The sequence below is a fragment of the Puma concolor genome, chromosome F2 (genome assembly GCF_028749965.1).
Source record: "Puma concolor isolate L17-30 chromosome F2, mPumCon1.1.hap2, whole genome shotgun sequence".
In the NCBI taxonomy this organism is placed as follows: Eukaryota; Metazoa; Chordata; class Mammalia; order Carnivora; family Felidae; genus Puma; species Puma concolor.
In genome coordinates, this window is record NC_141684.1 from 12,238,725 (window position 1) to 12,257,517 (window position 18,793).

Below are 18,793 nucleotides of genomic sequence, written 5' to 3' on the forward strand. Positions count from 1 at the left end.
TTATGCTCTGGATGTCCCTCCACTTTAAAAAATACTTGCTCCTTCATATCCCACTCCTAGAACCCAGTTTTTCTCTTGGATTCCATCCCAGTACTTCACTCGCCTGACTCTACATACCCTCCTGGACAGGTTTCCCGCCACCATTTACTGTGTGTTCCTCAGTCCTTATCGGACATCTCCAAACACCCCATGACATAATAACCCTAAATTATCCAGCTGAACTCAGTCTTTTCCCTTGAAACCAGCTTTTTCCTTTCCTGTTCTCATTCTTCTGTTCTCCTTCTTCTTTTCTCTTCACCATCGATGGCCTGTTCCACACAACAGCAATGACACTGAAATCAGACAGATCTGGGGTCAAATCCTGGTTTTGTTTATGCTAGCCGTGAGCCCTTGGGGGCCATTAACCCCTATGCACTTTTGCTGCTTCTTATTTAATAGAAGGAAGATGACATACCCTATTTAGGTTTGGTTGAGGGCACAAAATGTTATCATGCTTGATACTGACTTATGATCTGGGACATGGTAGGCATTCACTAAATGTCAACTATTAATTTTTTTTTATTGTGCTATTGGTTTGGTTATTTCTTTTCAGAGAATTAAATCACATTTATTTCTTTGAATTTGTCCCTCTTCTTTATTCCTACTATTGCTACTAGGTCCCAGTTTAGATCCTCATTATCTTTTGAATTACTACAAAGGTCTCCTTACTTTTCCAAACTTGAACACTCAATTTCATTATCGATGCTACCTCAATAGCATGCCACCACCCACAGGCTTAAGCCCCTCAATGACATTTTCCTCTTGTTTCTTGGATTAGGTCCAAGTGTCTTAAAGCGAATTGCCTATAATAGCAAAGGACAGAATTACCTTTCTCGAGGAAGATGTACCATATTGCCTTGATGTAGGGGGTTTGGACCATATGACCTCATTAGCTCTCTTTTAGATTTGGGAGACTTGGTGTGGAGAAGCATTTCCTTCTTTGCAAAGGAGGTCAGGGAAAGGGCAATGCAGTGTTTTCCACTAATGAAATAGCAGCTACAGTGGGAGATCAAATCCCTCCAGGAACTTGACTCTTATTTTTAGCTCAGCTCAAAGGGCTGTAGCCTATTTTAGCCAGCTCTGGGACTTCCCACAGCAATCTGAGAGATGGATGTCCTGGCTGCAAGTGAAAGAAAGCTGTGAATTTTAGAGTGGAGAGACGATACTCATGGTTAGCCCATGGGAGGTGTGTTTTGACTAAGAAGAATGTGACTTTTATTGGAGCCATTGGCCGCAAGAGCTTCTATGATACAGTAAATAAAAGCTTGTATTTGATAGCCAAAGACCTGAGTTCCAATTCTGCCCCTGCCAGTGAATAGCTGTTTAACACTGAGGACAACCATTAATCTCTTTAAGCCTCAGTTTCCTCATTTGTGAAATAGGAATAATGACTCCTATCACCAAGTGTTATTGAGAATTAAATGAGATAAGCGTGTAAGGTGGCTGTCGCATAACAGGTACTCAGGCTATGAGCGGTACTTTCCTCCTGACGGTTGGTGGCTTCTCGGGTGGCTACATGGATTTTCACTGGCTGCAAAATTACCTTGGGCACACTGTTTCACGAGAGGGACATGAAATCAAAGCTGGGCCATCCTCTAGAGGAGGGAAATTAAAAGTATCCTAGGATAGCACTTCAAGGCCATGAGTCTATTTCTTTGGCATCCATTCCTGATCTAATTAAACCTTCACAATTTGTTTCAGTCCTTGTAAAAGGGTCTCTGCCTCTCCACATCTGGGTCCTGTTCTTCATCTGAAAGGCTACAGACAGCATATTGGAAAGAACAGAGTGTCAAACGGCCTCAGATACAGAATTCTGAACACTGAATCCTGTTCATCATTAAGTCTAAATTTCTGTTTTGGGACAGATCTTCTGCTTCTGGACTTCATTTGGGTTGAATCTTGCTCATTAACCCAAATTGTTTATTTGTATTTCATTCACTAAGTTCTTCTGTCCTACAGTAATCTGTGACAGTTGTTTATAACATCTTTCTAGAGACAAAATGAATAGAAAATTTAAAAATATAAAATTTGAAACCGGATACCTGGTTTTGAATATCAAAAGTATTTTAATTTTGAATACCTAAAGTTCTGAAAGTACTGCGTGGTAAAAAGAAAAACAAATCACACAATAAACTGGGAGAACCATTCAAACCTGTTTGGCAGAGAAATAACGTGTGAAGATCTCTCAGTTGGTTATCTTCCTTGAATTAATTTCGAACAGCATAGTAGATAAGAGACATGAACCAGTAATTATAAAAAGAACATAAAATTATAATGAGTCTCAGAAAACTGAGAAGCCTCACTAATAGTCAAATTCAAGTTAACACATCTAGAACACACATCAATGAATTTTATTCTGGGTGCCACACAGACATAGGGTCATAAGATGTAACTGGGGCCATTGGGTGGAGAAGAATGAACAATTTGACCACATAATCTCTCATATCACCTGAGATCTCTTTCTTTTTATAATGTAGTATCTTGTGTTTGGTCACAGACAAATGATAGTAGCAATTTCTTGCCAGAAATATATATAGGTCAAAAGAGATATGGAGAATTTAATTGTTCCTTCTTTTCTCCCATGTTACCTGGCACACAGTAGATGTCTGAATACAGATCCAATTAATAACAATGCATCTAAATCTCAGGTGAGTGAGGTATTAACTCTTCTCATGAAATGGACCAGCATGAAATAGAATGGGCCCAGTGACAGAAATGGTTAGATAAACAGAGAAAAGAACAAGTATTTATTTAGGGTATGCTATTGTGCAGGGACCTTGCTAAGAATCTTACACGTTACCATATGTAATGTTCACAACAATACTGAGAGGTAGGCATAGTTATCCTTATTTTTAATATGGTGGGGGCACCTAGGTGGCTCAGTCAGTTGAGTGTCCAACTTCAGTTTGTGAGATTGAGCCCTACATTGGGCTTGCTGTTGTCAGCCTGTCAGCTCAGAGCCCAGAGGGATCCTCCTCTCCTCTCTCTGCCCCTCCCCCTCTCATGCTCTACCTCTCCAAAAAAAAAAAAAAAAAAAAATATATATATATATATATACATACACACACATATATATATGTATATATAACATAAAAAATGTTTATAAAAATGAGCAAAGTGAGGTCAGAGATGTTCAAAAACTTGCTCGAAGGTTTCGAGTAAGAAGGAGAACCACGGCGATTACTCATACTGGATATGAGATGTCCACCAACCTGCTACCAGAGACATGAGCAGAGTAGAAACCCAAGTTTTCCATTCAGTTTTAGATTATTCTTCAAGCTCTCTGTTCTTCAATTTTTAAAGAGAAATCTTGATATTGTTTTAAGAAAAAAATTATGTTTAAATGTGTACTTTTTGATTATACCTAATGATTTTTAAAGACACCTGGCAAAGAGTCATCAGCTCTGAAAGGTAGCAGAAACTATCATCTCCTGTCTCATATATATATATTTCTGCAAGCACAGAATGTTTGCTGAGCAAAAAATGTTCTCATTTGAAAGTGAGATCTGAAGAGGTTTCCTTTGTAAGAGTGACAAAGATCCGATGTGATACATAATACACATTTTAAAAAATTTGAATTTTTTTTTTTTTTTTTAATTTTTTTTTTCAACGTTTATTTATTTTTGGGACAGAGAGAGACAGAGCATGAACGGGGGAGGGGCAGAGAGAGAGGGAGACACAGAATCGGAAACAGGCTCCAGGCTCTGAGCCATCGGCCCAGAGCCCGACGCGGGGCTCAAACTCACGGACCGCGAGATCGTGACCTGGCTGAAGTCGGACGCTTAACCGACTGCGCCACCCAGGCGCCCCGAAAAAATTTGAATTTTTAACATTTTAAACCTTCATCTTAACATCTTGAAAGACATGGTTCACAGATTTCTCCATCTATCACAGTGTACATTAGGTTGTACTGTCCATATTGAGCTGTAATCATATTGAACTGTGTTCTAATAGAGAATTTTATGTTGGAGAAGATTCTTCATTACTATGAGAAAAAGGAATTTGCAAGACTCTCAGTGAATAGTATAGTCACTGGAACCTTAATGGCAAAGAGAAGGATGGAGTTGAGGAATGTCAAAATCCTTAATGCAGAAAGATATGAGTCAGACCCTTATACATATATAGTAGATTTTTTTTCTTAGGCTCTGCTCAGCCAGTAAACTACACCTCTTTTTCTGACAATTGCCATGTTCAACAGGTGTAGGCCTTGGCCACCACAATTTTACTGTGTGACCCTATTCCCCGATACTACCCTTCCATATGACTTACAGAACAAAGAATGGGCATGTGACCCCCAAAGGGTCAATCATATTCTCCCAATTCACAATTCAAAATTGGGACTCAAGAGATGTTAGTCATATTCTGCTTGTCATATATGAAAGACGTGAACTTCAAAGGTATAAGATGGCCATCTTTTGCCACACCCAGAACACCAGATAAAACTAGTTTGTAGAAACAAAAGAGTAAAGATGTGTAAACAAAACATGGGATGAGGCATGGTGTTGTTGGGGAGGAAAGTTTATCTCTACCCTTTCAGATTCTTCTGGCTAGTCTAAGAATCAAATTGACATGAGATAGATTAATGGGAGAAAATGAAATTTAATGTGTATATAAGAAACCCACATAAATGTGAGATTCCAAAGACAGACAATATGAGGTATATGTGTCATCTTGAACTAAGGGGAAGAGGGTAGGAGTCTTGAACTTCAAAGGGAAGGACAGCAATTCACAGGAAGATGAAAAATCGTAAATGGTAAATAAATGTTTGCTGGGCCACTCAGAAATTATGGGCATAGAGAGGAATTTTTACAGACTTTGCTACATTTCTCCCTGTCCATCACCCTGAGATCGTATTATACTGTAGTTATCCATAGTGATATCTCTGTACCTGGAGCAGGTCCTCTGTCTAAATTTTTTTTTTTTAATGTAATTAGCGGGAAGGTCAAAATTTCTTCCTGAGACTTTTGAAGGGCAGCTCAAAACAATCTGCATGCCAAAGTAGCACATCTTGGGGCAACTCATTCTGAACTCCTATAATATCATAGAGGGAGGGCCTAAGGCAGTTTGGGATTTGAGTTTTTTGACAGGTTTCTTGTTTCCAGATTTTAATCTCTCCAGAGTGTATTTCCTTTCTTTGGATTCTGTGGAATATCCTACTCTCCTTTTGATAAATGCCACCTTGCCTTATTTTTCCTGCTTAAGTTCATTTGTGCAGTTTTTTTTTTACTTGCAACCAAAAAGAGCCTTGATTAAAACCCCAAACCCCAGGCTGTCACCCACACAGACTGGTGGAGACCGTTGTTCCTGGGATGGCCATGTGTTATATATATAGTTCTAGAAAGTGGATTAACCAGGAAGTTCAGTCTCCAACTTCAAGGCAGCAAAATTGAGTGCTATGAGCCCTGGGCATAGCTGAGTCTAAGATCCAGAATGAGCAAATAAAGCTGGAGTCCAAAGGGAAGAATGCCAGAGAATTTCCAAAGTGGCTTATTTCCCAGAGTTACTGTAAGTCAGTGAGACAATACAAAAAAAAAAAAAAGTTTTTTTATTGTAAAGGGCAAGATAGTTTAGTGGTTTAGGGCATAGATGCTACAGTCAAATCTGAGTTTAAATCTTGACTCTGCTGCTTTCTGGCTGAGTGACCTTTGTCACAGTGCCTTTGATCCGTACGTTGGAAATGATGAAGGTGGTTCCTGCTTCATACGATTACTTTGTTGATTAAATGAGTTAGTATATGTAAAGTGCTTAGATTACTGGGTAGTGCTGTTAATTCTATGCAAGTGTTTGTTATTAGTGTTCATGGAACTCTGTTGTTGGCCTTCATTCTCACACAGACATTGTGATACTGGTTTTATAAATAACTGTGGCATTCTTCACTATGATCTGCAGGTGTACCATACAGGACATAAATTTCCCGTGGGCTAAGGTTTTATGTTATTAAAAAAATAAATCACCGGGGCACCTGGGTGGCTCAGTCGGTTAAGCATCCGACTTTGGCTCAGGTCATGATCTTACAGTTTGTGAGTTTGAGCCCCGCATTGGGCTCTGTGCTCTCACTTCAGACCCTGGAGCTTGCTTCAGATTCCGTGCCTCCCTCTCTCTCTACTTGTCCCCCACTCACGCTTTGTCTCTCTCTGTCACTCAAAAAGTGAATAAACATTTAAAAAATTTAAAAAATAAATCAATAGCACTTTATTAATCTCTTATTTTATGGCAAGCACTGCACATGCACTGTGTAGTTTAGATAGCATTAACCAGTCTATGCTGCATGTATTTTTATCTCCATATTCCAGATAAGGGTGCTGAGAAGGAGAAAGGTTGAATAGCTATAATCCAAAGCCATAGCGATCAAGACAGTATGGTATTGGCACAAAGACAGACACATAGATCAATGGAACAGAATAGAAAACCCCAAAAATGGACCCACAACTATATGGTCGACTCATCTTTGACAAAGCAGGAAGGAATATCCAATGGAAAAAAGACAGTCTCTTTAACAAATGGGAAGACTGGTCAGCAACATGCAGAAGAAATGAAATGGGACCACTTTCTTACACCATACACAAAAATAAATTCAAAATGGATGAAAGACCTAAATGTGAGACAGGAAACCATTAAAATCCTAGAGGAAAACACAGGCAGCAACCTCTTTGACCCCGGCCACAGCGACTTCTTATAAGACACGTCTCTGGAGGCAAGGGAAACAAAAGCAAAAATAAACTATTTGGACTTGATCAGATAAAAACTTCTGCACAATGAAGGAAACAACCAACAAAACTAAAAGGCATGTATATACACACACACACACACACACACACACATATATATATACACACACATATATGTGTATATATATACACACACACACATATATATATATGTATATATGTATATACATAGGAGAAGATATTTGCAAAAGACATACCCAATAAAGGGTTAGTATCCAAAATCTATAGAGAACTTATCAAACTCCACACCCAAAAAACAAATAATCAACTGAAGAAATGGGCAGAAGACATGAATAGACATTTTTCCAAAGAAGACATCCAGATGGCTAACAGACACATGAAATGATGCTCAATATCACTTACCATCAGGTAAATACAAATCAAAACCACAATATGATACCACCTCATACTTGTCAGAATGGCTAAAATTAACAACATAGGAAACAACAGATTTTGGAGAGGATGGGGAGAAAGGGGAACTCTCTTATGTTGTTGGTGGGAATGCAAACTGGTATAGCCACTGTTGGAAAACCTTATGGAGGTTCCTCAAAAAGTTAAAAGATAGAACTACCCTATAATCCAGCAATTGCACTACTAGGTATTTAGCCAAAGGTTACAAAAATACAGACTCAAAGGGGTACATGTACCCCAATGTTAGCAGCATTTTCAACAACAGCCAATGTATGGAGAGAACCCAAATGTCCCTTGACTAATGAATGGATCAAGACTGATTAATAGAGAGATAGATAGGGATATCTATCCATCTATCTATCCATCTATCTAATGGAATATTACTCAGCCATCAAAAAGAATGAAATCTTGCCATTTGCAATACATGTATGGAGCTAGAGTGTATCATGCTAAGCAAAATAAGTTAGTCAGAGAAAGGCAAATATTATATGATTTCACTCATATATGGAATTTAAGAAATAAAACAGATGAACATATGGGGGGGGTGGAGAAGTAAAAAGAAAAAAGAGAGAAGGAAACAAACCATAAGAGACTCTTAGCAATAGAAAACAAAGTAAAGGTTGATGGATGGAGGTGGGTGGGGGATGGGCTAGATGGGTGATGGGTGATGGGTATTTTTTTGACAATTTATTGATTAAAAATGAAGAAAGCATGCAGCAAAATACAAAGTCAAACAAAGGAGGGGGAAGGTTGAATATTTTACATCGTCTATAATCTAGCATATGTAATAAGGAGGACCCTCCATTTATTGATATGCCATTATTGTATCTTCAGATTATTAAATAGTATCAGCTGGCTCTAGGATTTTGGTTCAAAATTTAAGCCAAAAAACAAAACCCAAACAAATCCATTAGTCATTTGGAATAACCCAATATATTTCACAAATAGCATTAGTGCATGTTACCTTGTGCTGAATTAGTCCCTACCCGCAAGGGCCAGGGGATCCTGGGACCCAGAGACAGAGGGCACTTGTTATGTTGAGCACTGGGTGTTGTATGTAAGTGAAGAATCACTGATTTCTCCTGAAACCAATATTACACTGCATGTTAACTAACTAGAACTTAAATAAAAATTTGATAAGGAACAAAAAAAAAAAAAAAAAGGAAAGCATATACTAGAAAAGAAACTTTTTGTTTTTTAATGAAAATGTAACTTCTGATCAGTTTTCCATTTGGTATGAACTGGCTCTCAGCAAACAAAAGCAACCTGGCTCTGTGGCATTTGTTGAACTTTGTCCTGTGAATACTCCCATTCTGGCTGATTTCGGGGATGGTTGTAGTTCACAACTGGCTAGCAGCTTTTCTGGCTAGCAAAATTCCCAGTACAAGCTGGCTCTCAGTATATCTCTGACCCTCCTAAGCCATGCCTAGGCAGAAATTCTGGAGCTAATATCACCAGAGATGAATGCCAAATGATGAAATCGTCAAAGAGGAAAAAATTCTCTCCTCTAAGACATGCAGACAATTATGAGATACAGTCCCAGAGTTGACTTACCTGAGGCCAGTAAGATTTGTTTCTACTTATTTTTTTTTGCCAGCTTTATTGAAGTGTAATTGACAAATAAGATCATAATATATTTAAAGTATACAGCATGATGATATATGTATACATCGTGAAAGGATTTTCTCCATTGAGTTAATTAACATATCCATAACTTCACATAGTTTTCATCTCCCCCTGCCCCTGGTTTGTGTGTGTGTGTGTGTGTGTGTGTGAGAGAGAGAGAGAGAGAGAGAGAGAGAGAGCGCGTGAGAGAGGGAGATAAAGAGAGCGCTTAAGTTCTATTCTTTTAGCAAATTTCAGTTATATAGTACATTATTAGTATTAACTATAGTCACCATGTTATACATCAGGTCCTCAGACCTTACTCATCTTATAACTGAAAGTTGTAGCTTTTTACCAACCTCTCCCCATTCCCCTCCCTCCCCAGTCTGGCTTATTGCACTTGGCATAATGCCCTCCAGGCTCATCCATGTTGCTGCAAATGACATAATTTCCTTTTTGATTAAAAGCCTTAATAATATTCCATTATATATACATTTTCTCTATAGATATTTATATATAATATATATTTAGTATTTATTGATTTAATTATTTATTTAAAATGTTTCTTTAAAATGAGAGAGAGAGAGAGAGCGTGAGCATGAGTAGGGGAAGGGCAGAGAAAGAGGAGAGAAAGAACCCCAAGTAGGCTCTGTGCTGTCAGCGTAGAACCCGATCCTGGGCTCGAACTCACAAACTGTGAGATCATCAGTTGAGCTGAAACCAAGAGCTGGTCGCTTAACTGACTGAGCCACCTAGGTGCCCCTAGTTTTTAGTTTTTAAAAATTTAATTATAATGCAGTTAACACACAGTGTTATGTCAGTTTCAGGTGTACAATACAGTGATTCAACAGTTCCGTGTATACCTTAGTGCTCCTCATGAAAATGTAGTCGTAATTCCCTTCACTTATTTCCCCCAGTCCCCCACCCACCTCCCCTCTGGTGACCATCTGTTTCTTCTCTACAGTTAAGAGTCTATATTTTGTTTTCTTTCTCTCTCTTTTTTTCCCTTTGTTCGATTGTTGTGTTTCTTAAATTCCACATATGAGTGAAATCATATGGTATTTATCTTTCTTGGACAGGTTTATTTCACTTAGCATTATACTCTAGCTCTATCCATGTTGTTGCAAATGGCAAGATTTCATTCTTTTTTATGGCTGCATTATACACACACACACACACACACACACACACACACTTACATACCATATCTCTTTATTAATCTATCAGCGGACATTTGGACTGCTTCCATAATTTAGCTATTATAAATAATGCTGCAATAAACATAGAGGTGCATATATCCCTTCAAATTAGTGTTTTTGTATTCTTTGGGCAAATATCCTGTAGTGAAATTCCTGGATTGTAGTGTAGTCTATTTTTGAGGGACCTTTATACTGTTTTCCACAGTGGCTGCACCAGTTTGCATTCCCACCAACAGTGCACAAGGGTTCCTTTCTTTCCACATCCTCACCAACATTTTCTGTTTACTGAGTTTTTGATTTTAACCCTTCTGACTGGTGTGCGGTGATATCTCATTGTGGTTTCGATTTGCATTTGATTTGCCTGGTAAGTGATGATGAACATCTTCTCGTGTGTCTGTTGGCCATCTAGATGTCTTCATTAGAGAAATGTCTGTTCATGTCTTCTGCCTATTTTATAGATTATTTTTGTGTGTGTTTTTGGTGTTGAGTTGTATGAGGTCTTTATATATTTTGGATACTAATTTGGATACTAACCCTTTACCAGTTATGTCATTTGCTAATATCTTCTGCCATTCAGTAGGTCTTTTTTTTTTTTTAACCTTTGTTAGTTGCTTCCTTTGCTGTACAAAGGCTTCTTATTTTGGGGTAGTCCCAATAGTTAATTTTTGCTTTTGTTTCCCTTGCCTCAGAAGACACATGTAGAAAGATGTTGCTATGAACACTGACAGAGAGATTACTACCTGTGCTCTCTTCCTAGATTTTTATGGTTTCAGGTCTCACAGTTAGGTCTTTAATCCATTTTGAGTTTTTGTGTGTGTGTATGGTATGAGAAAGTGGTCCATGTTCACTCTTCTGTATGTGGTTGTTGAGTTTTCCCACTGCCATTTGTTGAAGACACTGTCGTTTTCTCATCGGATATTCTTGCCTCCTTTGTGGAAGATTAATTAACCATATAACTGTGGGTTCATTTCTGGATTTTCTATTATTTTCTATTAATTTATATGTCCATTTTTGTGACAGTACCATACTGTTTTGATAACTACAGTTTGTAGTATATCCTGATATCTGGGATTGTGATACTTATGCTTTTGTTCTTTCTCAAGACTACTTTGACTATTCAGGGTCTTTTGTGGTTCCAATTTTAGGATTGTTTGTTCCAGTTCTGTGAAAAATGCTGTTGGTATTTTGACAGGGATTGCATTAAATCTGTAGATTGCTTTGGGTAGTATATACATTTTAACAATATTCTTCCAATCTATGAACATGGAGTGTCTTTCCATTTCTTTGTGCTGTCTTCAATTTCTTTCATCAATGTTTTATAGCTTTTGGGTACAGGTCTTTCACTTCTTTGGTTAAGTTTATTCCTAGATGTTTTATTACTTTTGGTGCAATTGTAAATGGGATTGTTTCCTTCATTTCTCTTTCTGCTGTTCCATTATTAGTATATAGAAAAGCAACAGATTTCTGTATATTGATTTTGTATCCTGCAATCTTACTGAATTGATTTATCAGTTCTAGTAGTTTTTTGGTAGTGTCTTTAGGGTTTTCTGCATAGAGTATCATGTCATCTGCAAATAGTGAGAGTTTTACTTGCTTCTTACCAATTTGGGTTCCTTTTATTTCTTTTTGTTGTCTAATTGCTGTTGCTAGGACTTTGAGTACTATGTTGTATAAATGGACATCCTTGTGTTATTCCCAACCTTAAAAGAAAAGATCTCAGTTTTTCCCCATTGAGTATGATGTTGGCAGTGGGTTTTTCATATAAGGCCTTTATTTTGTTGAGATATATTCCCTGTAGATCTACTTTGCAGAGGTTTTTTTTAAATCATGAATGGTTGTTGTACTTTGTCATATGCTTTTTCTGCATCTGTTGAGATAATAATCATGTAGTTTTATCCTTTCTCTTGTTGATGAGATGTATCCCCTTGATTAATTTGCAAATATTGAGACACCCTTTCAATCAGGGAACAAATCCCATTTGACTGTGGTGAATGATTTTTTTTTTGTAATGCATTGTTGGGTTTGGTTTGCTAATTTTTTAGGGATTTTTGCATCTAATGTTCATCAGATATATTGGTCTGTAGTTCTTTTTTGTTGTGGTGTCTTTATTGAGTTTTGGTATTAGGGTAATGCTTGTCTCGTGGAATAAATTTGGAAGTTTTCCTTCCTTTTGGATTTTTTTGGAATAATTTGAGAAGAATGGGTATTAACTCTTCTTTAAATGTTTGGTAGAATTTTCCTGTGAAGCCATCTGGCCCTGGACTTTTATTTGTTGGGACTTTTTCGATTACTGATCAATTTCATGGCTGGTGATTGGTCTGCTCACATTTTCTCTTTCTTCTTCAGTTTTAGGAAGATATTTGTTTCTAGGATTTTAATCTATTCTTCTAGGTTGTCCAATTTGTTGGCATATAATTTTCATAATATTCTCTTACAGTCACTAATATTTCTGTGACGTTGGTTATTTATCCTCTGTCATTTCTGATTTTATTTGAGTCCTCTTTTTTTTTCTTTTTCTTTTTTTTATAAGTCTGGCTAGAGGTTTATCAATTTTGTTGATCTTTTCAAAGAACCAGCTCCTGGTTTCATTAATCTGTTCTAATGTTTTATAAGTTTCTAATAATTTATTTCTGCTTTAATCTTTATTATTTCCTTCCTTCTACTGGTTTATTTGTTCTTTTTTTCCTACCTCCTTTAGGTATAAGGTTAGGTTGTTTATTTGAGATTTTTGTTGCTTCTTGAGGTGAGCCTGCATTGTATAATCTTCCCTCTTATATCAGCTTTTGTTGAATTCCAGAGATTTTGGACCCTTGTATTTTCATTTCATTTGTCTCAATTTAATTTTTGGTTTATTCTTTGATTTTTTGGTTGACCCATTCATTGTTTAGTAGCATGTTATTTAACCTCCATGTATTTGTGCTGTTTCCAGATTTTTTCTTGTGGTTGATTTTGTTTCATAGCATTGTGGTCAGAAAACATGCATCGTATGATTGTTTTGAATTTCTTGAGATTTGTTTTGTATCCTAAAATGTAATCTACTCTGGAGAATGTTCCATGTGCACTTGAAAAGAATGTGCGTTCTGCTGTTTTATGATGGAATATTCTGAATGTACCTGTTAAGTCCATCTGGTCTATTGTGTCATTCAAAGCCATTCTTTCCTTGTTGATTTTCTGTTTGGGTGATTTGTCCATTAATGTAAGTGGGATGTTAAAGTCCCCTCCTATTACTGTATTCCTATCAATTTGTTTGTTTATGTTTGTTATTAACTATTTCATGTATTTGGGTTTCCTCATGTTGGGGGCATAAATATTTACAACTGTTATATCTTGTTGGATTTTTCCCTTCATTAAATAGTGACTTTCTTTGCCTGTTATAGTCTTGGTTTTAAAGTCTATTTTGTCTGATATAAATATTGCTACGCTGGCTTTCTTTTAATATCCATTTGCATGATAAATGTTTCTCCATTCCTTCACTTTCAATCTGCATGTGTCTTTAGGTCTGAAATGAGTCTCTTGTAAGCAGCATATAGATGGGTCTTGTTTTTATATCCATTCTGTCACTCTATGTCTTTTGATTGGACATTTACATTCAAAGTGATTATTGATAGATATGTATTTATTGCCATTTTGTTACTTGTTTTGTGGTTGTTTTTATAGTTTTTCTCTGATCTTCCTCTTGCTCTCTTCCATGGTTTTCTGGCTTTCTTTAGTGATATGCTAGGATTCCTTCCTCTTTATTTTTTGCATACCTATTACTGGCTTTTGATTTGTGGTTACCATTAGGTATGTATATAACATCATCTTCACATAGAAGTGTGTATTAAGTTGATGGTTGCTTAAATTTGAGCCTGTTCTTTATTCCCCTCTATCCCATATTTCAGGTATATGATGTTATTTTACATTTGTGTGTATGTGTGTGTGTGTGTGAACCCTTGACTGATTTTTATACATATACTTATTTTTTACTGCTTTTGTGTTTCCTACTTTCCATACTCATACTTATGATCTTTCCTTTCCACTTGAAGAGTCTCTTCTAACATTTCTTGTAGGGCTGGTTTAGTGGTCACGAACTCCTTTAGCTTTTGTTTGTCTGAGAAACATTTTTTTAATGTTTACTTATTAGAGAGAGACAGACAGAGCATGAGCTGGGGAGGGGCAGAGAGAGAGGGAGACACAGAACTGAAGCAGGCTTCAGGCTCTGAGCTGTCAGCACAGAGCCCGACATGGGGCTCGAACTCACGGACCGTGAGATCATGGCCTGAGCCGAAGTCAGATGCTTAACTGACTGAGCCGCCTACATGCCCCAGTTTGTCTGAGAAACTCTTTATCTGTCCTTCTATTCTGAATGATAGTCTTGCTGGATAGAATATTCTTGGCTGCATATTTTTTCCTTTCGGCCCTATGATATATCATGCCACTCCCTTCTGGCCTGCAAAGTTTCTCCTGACAAATGTGCAGATAGCCGTATGGGGTTTCCCTTGTATGTAACTGTCTTCTTTTCTCTTGCTGCTTCAAAAATTCTCTCTTTATTACTACTTTTTTACCATTTTAATTATACATGTCTTGGTGTGGACTTCCTTGGGTGGATTTTGTTGGGGAATCTCTGTGCCTCCTGGATCTGGATAGCTGTTTCCCTCCCCATATTAGGGAAATTTTCATATTAGTCCTTCAGATAAATTTTCTGCCCCCTTTTCTCTCTCTTCTTCTGGGATTCCTATAATGCAAATGTTATTTCTGTTGATGGAGTTGCTGAGTTCCCTAAGTCTACTTTTATTTTGCATAATTTTTTCCTCTCACCTGTTCAGCCTGATTATTTTCTATTACTCTGTCTTCCAGGTTGCTAATTCAGTCCTCTGATTCCTCTAGCCTGCTATTTATTTTATCTGATATATTTTTAATTTCATTTATTGTGTTCCTCATCTCTGACTGGCTCTTTTTTTATCTCCTTGTTAAGGGTCTCACTGATGTCCTCCACTTTTTTATCAAGCCTAGTGAGTATCTTTATGATCATTATTTTAAATTCTCTATCCAGCATATTATTTACATCTGTTTCACTTAGGTCTCTCACTGTGGTATTGTCCTGTTCTTTCATTTGGGACATATTCCTCTGTCTCATTTTGTGTAACTGTGTCTGTTTCTGTGTGTTACGAAAATCAGCTACATCTTCTGCTCTTGAAAGTAATGACCTTATAAAGAGGAGGTCCAATAGTGCCCAGCTGTATTCCCTGTTCACCAGAACCTGGCACTTTAGGAGTGTCTCCTATGTGTGATGTGCGTGCCTGCTATTTTGTCCTGGCTGCTTTTTCCTTCAGTCAGGTCATCTGCAGAGGCTCTCCCTGCCTTTTGTGGGCAGTGTTTGCTTCCTGGCCAAGTGAAGTTTGCAGTTTTAATAAGGTGCATGCTGGTCTGCCTGGACCTGCTGTACCAGGACTAAGCCAAGCATGACCAGGAAAGATAGAGCTTCTGAAGTGCAGGGGGAAGGCTTGGTGTAAGCAAGTTGGGTAGTGAATGCCAGTGCCTTGCTGCTTGGCACAGGTGGCTGTGTGTTTATGCTAGGGGCTAGGGGAGGCAGATGGCACCTGCCAGCCCCTGTATTCATGGAGGGGTCTTCCGTAGAGGCACACTCTGAGATGAGCACATAACTCTCCCTCCTGTATGCTCCCGGCACTTTCAAACCGCTGCTTCTATGCTGTATCTCCATGGGCTGTTTGTCATGCTGTCTCTCTAAGGACGGGGACTCAGCTTCCTATTGCACTCCAGGCTCTCCTAGAACCCAGCCTGCTGACTTTTAAAATTCCAAGCTTTAAGTCCCTCTGGTTGTAAAACTTCACAAAATTCAGCTCCTCTTGCTTTTACTGCCAAATGTTGTGAAGATTCATCTTTCCCATATGGACTCGCCAGTGTGATAGTCTGTTAATCGCCCTTTTCCATACCTGTGACTTCCTCCCACCCATGGATGGCTGTGGTCTGTTTTGATTCCCACTGTGTCTCTGCCCTTCCCACCTTCTTTGATGTGGCCTCTTCTATACCTTTAGTTGTGGACCTTGTTCTGCCAGTATTTAGGTCATTTTCTGGGTCATTTATGCTGATATGTGTGTGTGTTATCTAGTTGTATCCATGGTAGGAGGTAAGCTTAGGGTCCTCCTACTCTTTGATCTTCCCATAGTTCCTATATATATTTAAAAATATTTTAATATCTCTATTATCTATCATCAATCATTCTATGTAACATTTTTTTTTTGTCCACTCACCCGTCAATGTATACTTAAGTTGTTTCCATACCTTGGTTATTGTGAATAATGCTGCAATGAACATGTGAATGTAGATTGCTGTTAGAGATAGTAATTTCATTTCCTTTGAATATATACCCAGCAGTGGGATTGATGGATTACATGGTAGTTCTGTTTATAATTTCTTAAGACACTTTCATACTGGTTTCCTGTTGACTCTACTAGTTGATATTCCCACCAATAGTATACAAGCCTTCCCTTGTCTCCAACTCCACATCAGCATTTATTGTTTACTGTCTTTGTGATAATAGACATCCTAGCAGGTATCAGATAATACCTCATTGTGGTTTTGACTTCCATTTCCCTGATGATTAGAGACATTTAGCACTTTTTCAGGTACCCGTGGGCTATTTGTAGGGCTTCTTTGGAAAAATGTCTATTCGGATCCTTTGCCTATTATTTTTCAGTTGGGGTATTTGGGTTTTTTTGCTATTGGGTTGTGTGAGTCTCTTGCATATTTTGGGTATTAACCCCCATCGAATATACTGTTTGTGAATATTGTCTTCCATAGTCTGGTTTTTCATTTTGTTGATGATTTCCTTTTGTTTGCGGAAGGTTTTGTTTGATGTGGTCCCATTTGTTTATTTTTGCTTTTGTTACTTTTGATTTGATCTTTGGGGTCAAATCCAAAAAATGATTGTCAGGACCAATGTCCAGGAGTTTTCCCCCTATTTTCTTCAGGTCTTATATTCAATTTTAATACGTTTTGAGTTGATTTTTGTGTATGGTGTAAGTTAGGAGTCCAATTTCATTCTTTTGCATATGTATACCAGTTTCCCCAGCACTATATATTAAAGAGACTATTCTTCCCCCATTGTATATTCTTAGAGACTTCATCAAAAATGAATTGACGATATATGTATGGAATTATTCCTGTTTTATTGTTTCTTTTTTCCTCCTTCTGGAGAAAGAAAAATTAAAATTCTGGAACAAGCATGTTAGACAATTTATGGCTTTTTCCCTTCACTTTGTCTCTAAGACTGAGTGGGTGAAAAGTACCCATCACATTTGGGAGGAAAAGCTCTATTGCATTCAACAAATATTGATTGAGTTCTTACATGTGTCAGGCAAGGGCCTAGGTATTGGATATGAAGTTGTTTGTAGGGAAGATGGGAACATAAATGCTCTCCATGTGTTCCTGAATCCTACTCTCCAAGATCTAATGACTCCTACATCCATGACCTCCAGACCCTCTCCTAGAAATCGACCCCTTTCTGACCTCTAGTTCCAGTTCTACTTCATCATTATTTGCCTCCTGCTTGCCAACACCCCTTGCTTCTCATTTAACAAGCACTTACTGAGCACCCACTGGGAGTCAGTTACCCTTCAGGGTGCTTCAAATGCATCAGTGGAAAAAACAGAGAAAGATTCCATATATGCTACTGGTAATAGATTCTGTCAGCTCATCTAAGCATCATTAAATACTCAAAGATTTTTGAATTTCCTCAAAATACCCAGGACATTTCTAACTCCTATCTTCTCCTCTGTAAATACTTCTAGTCCTGTGTCTCTCTGATAAACACCTAATGATCTTCCAAGATTCATTTAAGTGTCTTTTCCTCTGTAAAGTCATTCCTGACTCCCTTCCTGAAAACAAAGCTAATGCCCCTTTTCTTTGTACTCCTGTCATATAATCACATCTTCCTGTCAATTTTCCACTTTAGATGATGATTTCCATGTGGAAAGAGATGGTGGTGGTGGTTGTTGTACATATTGACCTACTTACTATAGACACTTGTTTGGATGTAACTAATGAAAGGGACACAGAGAATGTCTAATATTCTAGGTATCTGGATAAGCCAATTTGTAACATAAACAATTTAAGAATATGCTGCCTTAAAACATTCCTGCTTATGTTTAACTTCATTCTATAAGTGCTTTCGAAAAATATTAATCATGCTTAGATTCAGAGAGTCCCTGAAAAATGTGGGAATGCTGGCTAACTCTGACATTCTTCATTGGAAGTCTTTAAGAAACCGTAAGGGATTTGAATTTGTTGAACCTGAAACCAACGAATACAGACAGCAATATAGAGGTAGATGATAGTGTTCAGATTTCTGCAGAAGGCATTCATCTGGTAACCATTTTGTCCGTATCGCTCCTAGATTACGCAGTGTCCTTATTCAGCATGTTCAGGACATTGTGTTATTTGTCACTACAGTGCCAGCACCTAGTATGGTGCTGGCACTCAGTGAGTGTTTGATGAATAAATGATACAATAGTCAAACAACAGGTTTAATAGGTATTTATTTAAACAGGCAGCTATTTGAACAAAATGACTGAATTACCACAAGGCTTTATTACCTAGGTACTAGCACAGACATCACAGACTGCTGTTGCAGACTCTAGTCAATTATTTAAGCTAATCTCAGGTGCCAAAGAAAATGAGCTGCCATAGAGGAAATATGCTTACTGCATGAAATATGAAATGAGAGAATAGGTTTTACTTTATGTTTAAGGAAACCTTGACTCTGATGAGGAGACATAATTTTTGTGGGACTAACCCTTTCAATATAAAAAC

At 37.7% G+C, this 18,793-nt stretch overlaps 1 long non-coding RNA gene across 3 annotated transcripts in view; it reads left to right on the forward strand.

Annotated features, from left to right (window-relative positions):
* LOC147571833 (uncharacterized) overlaps positions 1 to 18,793 on the forward strand; it is a 179,033-nt gene that overhangs the window by 113,082 nt on the left and 47,158 nt on the right. Inside the window, exon 1 of one of the 3 annotated variants that reach the window (XR_015246657.1) lies at positions 10,280 to 10,346. The exons of the other annotated variants lie outside the window; for them this stretch is intronic. This is a non-coding gene — a long non-coding RNA (uncharacterized LOC147571833). Of the gene's footprint in view, positions 1 to 10,279; positions 10,347 to 18,793 lie in introns of those variants that run through there. 3 annotated transcript variants of the gene reach the window in all.